The sequence below is a fragment of the Octopus sinensis genome, linkage group LG12 (genome assembly GCF_006345805.1).
Source record: "Octopus sinensis linkage group LG12, ASM634580v1, whole genome shotgun sequence".
NCBI lineage: Eukaryota > Metazoa > Mollusca > Cephalopoda > Octopoda > Octopodidae > Octopus > Octopus sinensis.
In genome coordinates, this window is record NC_043008.1 from 46066392 (window position 1) to 46076493 (window position 10102).

Here is a 10102-nt window from a genome sequence, read left to right on the forward strand (position 1 = left end):
TCTTGCGGTTTTAGACATAAGAATGGCTCTTCCTCAGACCAACCTCAAAGGTGTGCTTTTACATCCTGTGCCCTTCCGATGTTTGTTATTTGCGTACGTCGAGAGGAAAACAAAAAGTAGATAAGAAAGTAAATAAAATTATGATTAGACTATGGGGGGGACATTATAAATGAAGTGAGAGAAGGAAAAGATGGAGGAGGAGGAGGAGGAAGAGAAGTTTAAGGAAAAGAAGGAGGAGAAGAAAAAGAAGAAGAAGAAAAGTAAGAAGTAGAAGAAAGGGGAAGAGCAGGAGGATGAGGACCTTATATACACACACACATTTAAGTCAATATATGGCTTCAAGTAATCCGGGAATACCCATATAAAAACTCCTTGGTGTATCATTGCACAAACCATATAAGACTATATAGATATATACAAGAGAAAAGGATAAGGCGTGTATAGATTTCTAAATGCCAGAAATATTTTGATGGATTATTCTTTAACAATGAAAACAAAATTCTAATATCACAACAAATTGTTTCGTAACTAAAAAGCATGTAAATAATTTGTATTATCATATTTAATAATAAATGAATGCAAAATACAAAGAATTCGTTCAAAGCAATGCAGAATATGTGCTGCGACGAAGCATTAATGCAGACAGACGTATGTAATTTATTATTAAATATATAATGCAAATCATTTGCATGTTTTTGAGTTACGAAACAATTTCACCGATATTAGAGTTTTTTCTTGCTGTGAAATAAAAGTTCATCAAAATATTTCTGTCACATCTATGACTTTATATATATATATATATATTATATATATATATATATAATATATGCGTGTATGTGTGTATGTATATATGTGTGTATGTATATATGTGTGTATGTATATATGTGTGTATGTGTGTATGTGTGTATGTATGTATGTATGTATGTATGCATGCATGTATGTATACGTGAGTGGGCACGCGCGTTTGTATTTCACAAGCACCAACAAGTACGGTTTCTGTCACAAGTCCTAAAGTTTCCTACGTTGGTTACAATCAATAATATGAACGCCAGTTATTAAACTGTAACTATTTTACAAATCTCGGGAGAAAAGAAGATAAAGTTAACGCCGGACCCGGATTTGGAAATCAATACTTGAAGAAGATCCACCCAAGGAATATTGTTGGATACCGTCCTTCTTCTTTCATAATGTTTTAATGCTGATATTTTAAAACACGTAAAATCGAAAGAATAATTCGACGCATTTCTTGCTCAGCAAAATATGAAATGAAACACAGAGAGTAGTGAGATGGATGAGGTGATTGTATGTGTGATATGGGCAAAAGAGAGTAATGTTTAGTCCGAGTACTTCACTCAATTTTGCTCATTTCACGTAATGAGGTGATGCATAGCAGCTTGCTTTGCTAAATTTAGACATCAAGTTAGTTCGACGGAAAATATCCTTTCTCTGGAATGCGCTTCCGTTTATTAAATTCATCTTGCATATTAAATGTATGTCGGATTGAGCAAATTGCCGAATTATCTTCATCTTTATGTCTTCTGTTCGAATCTCACTGAGAACAATTAATGTTTCAATCACTTGAGTTTCATTAAGCGACCTATGACTATGATATAGTTGGCTGTATTCTTCCTCCTTCATCCAAGAAAGCTTTTCTGCTTCTGTGGAAGAAATCTTATATTTTCTCTATAAAAGGGTCATGGACTGTATTCGATGTTCGACCCTCCTTGTCTCTACAAATTCCTCACAGAATTCCTGAGATTTTGACTTCAGTTTACATCTCATGATTCTAGATTGATAAGATAAGCATCAAGCAGAAGTTGGATTGTGGTTCACAGTGCTAGAGGGAGGGGGGACTATGTAGAGTGCTAAACGTTAGGCGCGCAACCACACACACGCACAAAAAGAAAAGGCAGAGAGAGAGAAAATTAATAGAGACAGAAGGGGAGAAAGAGAAAGAGAGGGAGAGAGAGAAAGTACCATTAAACACGTAAAATTCAAAGAAAGCGTCAAAGAAAGAAATCTCGATAGATATTAATAATCTTCTCCAAGTTTCAACCTGTAACCAAGTTTATGTTCGTTGGTTACGCGAAACAAACTAAGCTAATAATAGACCTCGGCCGTCTGAAACAATATGTCTGGCAATCGTAAAATAAACGTTGCGTCTCTGTTGGTTGTCAGAGGACACACATATCGGAACACAATGCCGAGTGCCATGAGACATTTAACCAAGAAGAGACATTTTTAGAGTTGTTTTGGAAATTTGCAAACATCAGCTCGGTTAATCGACATCTTCATTGTGTAGCTCATTCATAAGTAATGCTTGTATTCCTTATCGAGCCAAATTTCGATCACACACACACACCACCACCACCACCACAACACCACACTCATGTTCGTGTTGTAGTGTGTAAGGGTATGTGTGGGTGCGTATGGTGGGTGAGTTATGTTATAACAATATGTATATATATATATATATGTATGTGTGTGTGTACATATACAAATTTACATATATATATGTATATGTATGTATATATATATATATATATATATATATATATATATATATATATATATATATATATACACATACATATACATATATATCCCTCCTAGCGTGCGGCATTTATATATAATAATGCCCTCTATATATATATATATATATATATATATATGTGTGTGTGTGTGTGTGTGTGGTGTGTGTTGTGTGTGTGTGTGTGTGTGTGTGGTGTGTGTGTGTGTGTGTGTGTGTATGAATGTATGTATGCCTATGCACAGCGGGAGAGAGAGAGAGAGAGAGAGAGAGAGAAGAGAGAGGCATATATTGATATTTGAGTGTATATAATAATAGAAGTATAACTATCTCTACATTCTATATACATAAAAAAAGTTTGCGTAAATTGAGTCGGAGAAAGCAAAATAAACTCAGTACAGATAAGCGAGCTTAGCGCTCAAATGGCTGTGAACCTCTCCCTCCAATGCCAGCGTCTCACTATCAAAAGTTAGGCATAAGAGTAACACTTATCCAGCACTTTTGGACGTAGTAAGGTAAGTGAAGGCAGTTAGGCTTTCGACATATATTCGGATGGAGCACAAAATTTAGGTTCTAAAATAAAGATTCAAATTATGTAAAATCATTTCTCCTCATTTGTTTCAAAGTGGTTATGGCTTAAGTAATATGCGCATGATGCCTTAGGTGTGCAACTAGTGAGAAGTCCAGGACGAAATTGCTAAATAAGTTAAGCCTCCCTCTCGAAAGTCGAGTGACAAATGCGAGTTATCTAGGGATGCTTACAAATATAAAGGTTCAAAAATGAGAGAATAGAGTTGCGGTTGGAGAGGGGGTTGTTAAGTGATGGGACGAGATGAAGATGCAGCTTCACAAAGACCAGAGATGAAGAAAATATAGTTAATAGTCGGTCAAAGAAATGATTTTGTCCGTTAATATGGCGAGGTGTCAATGTAGACGTTCTCAGACAAGAACAGAGTTACGAATATCAGAGTCAATTGATAGAGGGGAGTGGGGGAACATTAAGCTTTGATTTAAGGGAATGGGGGTAGTAGGAGAATAAAGTGCGCTAAGAAAAGAGAATTTTAGCGAAGATGAGAAGTAAGTATAATGATTTGCTATAATGAGCGAAGAACACAATAGCATTTATTTCTGAAAGAGAAAAGTAAAGTGGTCTCAATTTGGCGTAATATTGTGAACGATTCGCGGCGACATAATTTACAAACATAAGCGCTGTAGGAGGTTCTGCCACAAAGTATAGACCAGGACAAGCTATGAGGTATGCGCTGGGTCTTGAAGTAGTGTATGTACAATGACTAGGGAAATATATCGTTCAGAGGACCAATTTGAGAAAGAGCTCAAGCGAGCAGAGTAGCGTTGCTTGAAGTCGATCCTGCCCTTTACTTACTTATAGCACAAGCGATCTTCCTTTAAAGGACAGAGTTCTTTTTTCCTACTGGTAGACTTTCGCTCAGTAGGTAACCTATCCTGGTCAATATAATCGATTATCGTAGAGGTAGAGACACGGATGTTAGCGTCACTATTGTTGAGGTAGGAAGTGTTTGTCTGATCAGCGAGATCAATGATTATTATTGATAGGCGTTCTGATCGATTCCAGTTGTTGTGAATGGTATTTATAGCGGAGCCGACTCTGTTGAAACTTGGAAAATCATCACTTTGAAGGACAGTATAAGAATTTACAACCTTAGAGCTAATGCTGGCTAATTTAGGGTGACACGACGAATCGAAATGAAGTGCGGTTTTCAATCACCTCTAATAATATATGAGTCAATATGTGTCGTATTTGCTTCATTGGAGTCACTTGTGTTGATTCTGCTAAACATCTTTCGCTCCACATCTACTGGCATCTGTTACATTGAAATCTCACGATTATTATGCTTGTAGAAACATTTTTGCATACATATGCACACGCATATATGTATGTATGTACGTATTTTTGTTTGTATGTATGTATGTGTGTGTGTGTGTGTATGTATGTATGTGTGTGTGTGTGTATGTATGTATCAGGCGTGGCTGCGTGGTAAGCAGTATACTTCCCAACCACATGGTTTCGGGTTCAGTCCCTCTGCGTCACATTGGGCAAGTATCTTCTATTGTAATTTCGGGTGGACCAAAGTAAATGGATTTGGTAGACGGGAACTGAAAGTACTGCGTTGTATATATAAATGTGTATGTGTGTAGGGGGACTGTGTTTGACCCCCACCATCGATTGAAACCAGTGTTGGTGTATGTACGTCCCGTAACTTAACCGTTACGGCAAAGAGAACGATAGAATAAGTACCAATCTTAAAACAAATAAGCACTGGGGTCGATTCGTTCAAATAAAAATATCTTCAAGGCGATGCTCCAGCGTGGCCATAGTCTGAAAAGTATTCAATACCGCATTAGGGGGTATAATTTCCTTATTTGTTTATTAAGACTACCATTGGATTCATGTTAACAAAAATATTCTAATATCTTAACAATTTTTCAAGCCCGACACACGAAGGAATGGTGTTCGTTTCCATTTTGGATAATGAAGTAAGCTTCTTACCACAGCGACTCTTGCGCGTATAATATATATATATATATAGGGAGAGAGAGAGAGAGAGAGAGAGAGAGAGAGAGAGAGAGAGAGAGAGAGAGAGGGAGAGGGGGAGAGAAAGAGACAGACCGGCAGGCCGGCAGGCATGCAGGCAGACAGACAGATAGACAGAGAGATAGATATATATATAGATAGATAGATAGATAGATAGATAGATAGATAGATAGAAAGATAGATATAGGCGCAGGTGTAGCAGTGTTATAAGAAGGAAGCTTTCTTCCCAGCCACGTGACTCTAGGTTCAGTCCTACCGCGTGGCGCCTTGGTCAAGTGTCTTCTACTATAGCCTCGGGCTAACCAAAGCTTTGTCAGTGGATTTGGTAGGCGGAAACTGAAAGAAGCCCGTCGTATATGTGTGTGTGTGTGTGTGTACGAATATGTATATATCTTTGTTGTTGTTCCCCCACAACCGCTTCACAACCGTTGTTAGCGCATTTACGTCCCCGTTAACTAGTGGTTCTGCAAAAGAGACTGATAAACTAAGTACTAGGCTTAAAAAGTTGAGTCCTGATGTCGATTTGTTCCACTAAAACCCTTCAAGGTGATGTTCCAGTATGGCCGTAGTCAAATAGCTAAAACAAACAGATGAATAAAAGAAAAGAATATATATATGTATATATATATATATATATATATATATATATATATATATATATACAGAGAGAGAGAGAGAGAGATAAATGACACTTGTACACGCACACACGCACGTACATATATACAGCCCACAGTGTGTGTATTGATAGAGAATCGTAGTTTCGTATTCGCTGTCATATTCAATTCCCCATAATAAGCTGAAATATATTTCATGACAACTTAACTGCTGCAACAGTGTTTCCCACGGCACCAGCAGAATTTTTGTTGTTTCTCTGTTTTTTAATGGTAAAGACTCACAGAATCAGTTCCGACTGACATCCTCCAACCTTTCGATATATTATTCAAAACTATGTCATCTGGCTTGGTCTCAACGACGCAGGCGCTCTCGTGAACGGCCCTTGCAACAGCTTTGCAAATAAATACAATTCTTATAATATTACCCCACTTCTTTGCATATATTAAAGTCATTACAATATACTATATAACGCATACAGATACATATGTATGTATGTATGTATGTATGTATGTATGTATGTATGTAAGTATGTACGTATGTACGCATGCATGCATGCATATATGTATATATGTATGTATGTATGTATGTATGTATGTATGCATATATATATATATATATATATATATATGTCAGGTCACTTTCGAGTGCTACTGGTAACATGTAACCCAGTACAACCTGTTGCATGGCCGGGTCGTCGGCGACTAAACCGGCAACCCCACCATGCTAGCTTGGTGAGGAGTGTGTTTATTGGACACCCTGCGAGATGAAAAACAAAATCCGTCGAAGATCCGAGGAACTCTTGAGATTTCAACGGCCATCTAATAAATGTCTTAAGGCTTTATCTTGCGCGGGGACATAGAAATAATCGGACTGAATACCCGATCGCGCGGTTAAACCATTGGGAGTGAAGGACTCCTAGCCTTTGTTAGAGCATCCTTCTAGGAGAAGGTAACTCAGGTAACTGGGATAACTCCGACAAAGAAACTGCGGCTCAGTGGTTACCGATGATGTTGACTTGTTCTTCTTTTCGGATTATGGCTGCTGTTGCTTTCCTCACTTTAAAAAAATCTTCTTGCACAGGCATTGCACGATAACAACATTGATTAAGCTTCGCACAATGACCATACTCGATAAGAAGGGGGCAGCCACCATATATATATATATATATGTACGTACGTATGTATGTATGTATATATATATATATGTATGTATGTATGTATGTATGTATGTATGTATGTATGTATGTATGTATGTATGTATGTATGTATGTATGTATGTATGTATGTATGTATGTGTGTGTGTGTACGAGGTGTTGCAGAAAAGTTCCTGGCTTTGGTTAAAAGAAAATAAAGGAGGATCTGTTAATTACGATTTCATTCAACATATTTCTGTCTCAGATTCACACACTTTTCGCAGCGGTTCTTCAGTTTTTCTAGACTCTGAAAAAGAAGGTGGTAGGTTGGGCTTCCAGCCAGGCGTTTCGCAATAACCTAAAAGCCAAGAACTTTTCAGCACTCCTTTATGTGTGTGTGGTGTGTGTGTGTGTGTGTGTGTGTGTGGGGGGGGGGGGGAGAGAGTGAGAGAGAGTGATAGATAGATAGACAGATAGATAGTTAGAAATGTATATGTGTGTATGCATATATATATATATATAATATATATGTATATATAAACATATATATTTATATATATATATAAATATATACATATATATAAATATATACATATATATACACACACACATATATATATGTATATGTATATATATATTATATATATATATATATATATATTATATATATATATTATATATATATATATGTGTATGTGTGTGTGCGTGTGTGTATGTACTTGTATATGTATGTTGAAAGAGCGGAAGTGTAAGAGAAAAGTTGCCTTTGATATAATCTCGAAGAAGGCCTCTTTCATATTGTACTCATACATCTATATCAAGTTGTTTCGCAAGTTCGCTCTCATGAGGCCATAGATACATATATAACACCACTGAGTTCTGAATTTTTCAGGCCAGTTAAAGTCTGACTTTAGAGTCAAGGTCACCATCAACAAGTAGAGCTCGGGGAAGTGGATGTGTTTGTCTTTCTGGCGTATACTATGTTGATAATCTGCTAAGACGCAAAATATTACTGCAGGTTCGTGTCAGTCTAGACTCGTTTCTTACTTCATTCCGCCTCTGTCAAATGCTCCAGGAGATCCAAGTAATATTTACCGTCTGATCACTCATAACAAATGAATTATGAATGATAAAACTTTCTCAATCAGAAAAGATTATCAACATCATCTTCAACAACATTGAAGTGCAGCTGTTGGTCTCGCACCTCGTTATAACGACAATGATTTTGTTTCGACAACTTAAATCGGCATTTGGATCACAGTTAAAAAGCGGATGCTACCTTTTCACTAAGGGGTTATCATATTTGAGCAACCAAACTGCTCCTGACTGAACACGACGCCTATTCACTCTCTCCCCAAAATATCGACCGTCTGGAATTTTTCTTCTTTTATTTCTTTTTGTTTTCCTTCTTGTAGCTAAACACTTTCGCTTGTTAAGAAAAACATGAATCTCTTTAAATCCATTTGGTCCCAAAAAGCCTGTAAGTGGCATGCAACACAACCCCTTTCATCGGACCCAACCAATGAACTAAAAGCCCATTTCCGGCTCACGTTTATGTGCGCTGTTCGTAGACCGTTCACAGAATCCTTATGAACATTGCATTCGATCGACTCGTCTCACATTATGTCCACATTAATTGATACATGTTAATACGCCACGCTAAAATCTAATAAATATGATAGTTTAGGCACCTGCAAGTCATGAGCACTTCGTAATCAGGTGAAAGTCTGATTTGAGGCGGAGAGGAAAATCGTATCCATAGACTCGACTGAATCCCAAAGTGATGAATCTAATATTGATTCTGAACTTAAAGATTAATATTCATACAATAAAATATGTTCCGCCTTATTAACAAAGCTGTGGATGATAATTATTTCAAATTTTTACCAGCTTGTGGAAGGTGAGGATGAGTCTATTACATCAACCCCAGTGTTCACCTGGTACTTATTTTATTGACCCCGAAAGGATGAAAGCAAAGTCGACCTCAGTGAAATTTGAACTCAGTACGTAGCGATGGGCGAAATACCATCAACTATAGTCTTGTGCCTATAGTAGAAAGTATTGTTACTGCTGGTTTCGGGCCTTTATTCAGGGGCTGGATCGCTGCAATGCACAGCGACATCTGTTCAGTGGTCAGAGTGGTCTCAAAGCCATTCAAAATCATGCATTCGGTCCTGCAAGGTTGCCCCATCTCGTCCCTCTTGTATGTACTGACTCTCGAGCCACTGTTACACAAACTGGATGCGTTGACAGGCATCTCGCCTGACCCAGGATGTGAGAGATGCGTGTCAACATATGCCGACGATGTCACCGTAGTGGCGTCGGATCATAAACATAGAAATGATCAGTACCGCTCTCGGGGACTACGAGGCGGTTTCAGGAGCGATGGTTAACCAGGAAAATCCAGTAGGCTTGCAGCTTGGCAACTGGAGAAGCAAGTCCATGCCGTCAACTGCATCGTTGGGCGCTGGATGGACGGACTGGTTAAATTGCTCGGAGTTTGGTTTGGTCCAGACCTCCAGATGGGCAAAAACTGGGACAAAGTAACGAGCAGGGTGACTACTCTCACCCAGAATTGGGACGAGAGAAAGCTATCCCTGAAAGGTCGGGCAGAGGTGGCGTATATCGCGTCCGTCAACTATTATCGCTTGGCTTTCGTGCTTTGTCCTGGCCACCGTCTGATTACGCTGGAGTGTACACTCTTCCGCTTCTTGCGGAAGGGACACGTCCCGATGGTCGGGTGGTCTGTTGTCAACACTCGCTAAGTGGTGGCCTGGGCATGCCGTGGTTGATGATGTGCAGACATGCGGCTGACATTTCCATTTCATCCTTTTTTGTCTCGGGAACGATTAAAATAAATATCAGTTGAACTGCGGGTCGGTGTAATAGACTATCTCCCTCTCACCCCAAATATATAAAACCAAAAAATACAGAAGAAAGAAAAAAATGGCAATAAAATCAGTTTCAGGCGTTATAGCAGAAAGAATTATAAAAAAAAAGCATTGAGCTGGCAGAAACGTTAGCACGCCAGATAAAATGCTTTGTCGTAAATATCATCATTGAATCATAATTATGTCCATTCTTATTCCGATGAGGTCGACTTTGCCTTTCATCCTTTCAGAGTCGATAAAAATAAGTAACAGTCGAGCCCTGGTGTCCATGTAATCGATTAGTCCACTCTCCTGAAATTTCAGGCCTTGTGCCTATAGCAGAACGGATTATTGTGTCCATTCTTAGTAATTGACCTCTT

At 38.3% G+C, this 10102-nt stretch overlaps 1 protein-coding gene across 1 annotated transcript in view; it reads right to left on the reverse strand.

Annotated features, from left to right (window-relative positions):
- The window catches only part of LOC115218133, a 34781-nt gene that overhangs the window by 23729 nt on the left and 950 nt on the right, over positions 1-10102 (reverse strand). The window lies entirely within an intron of this gene.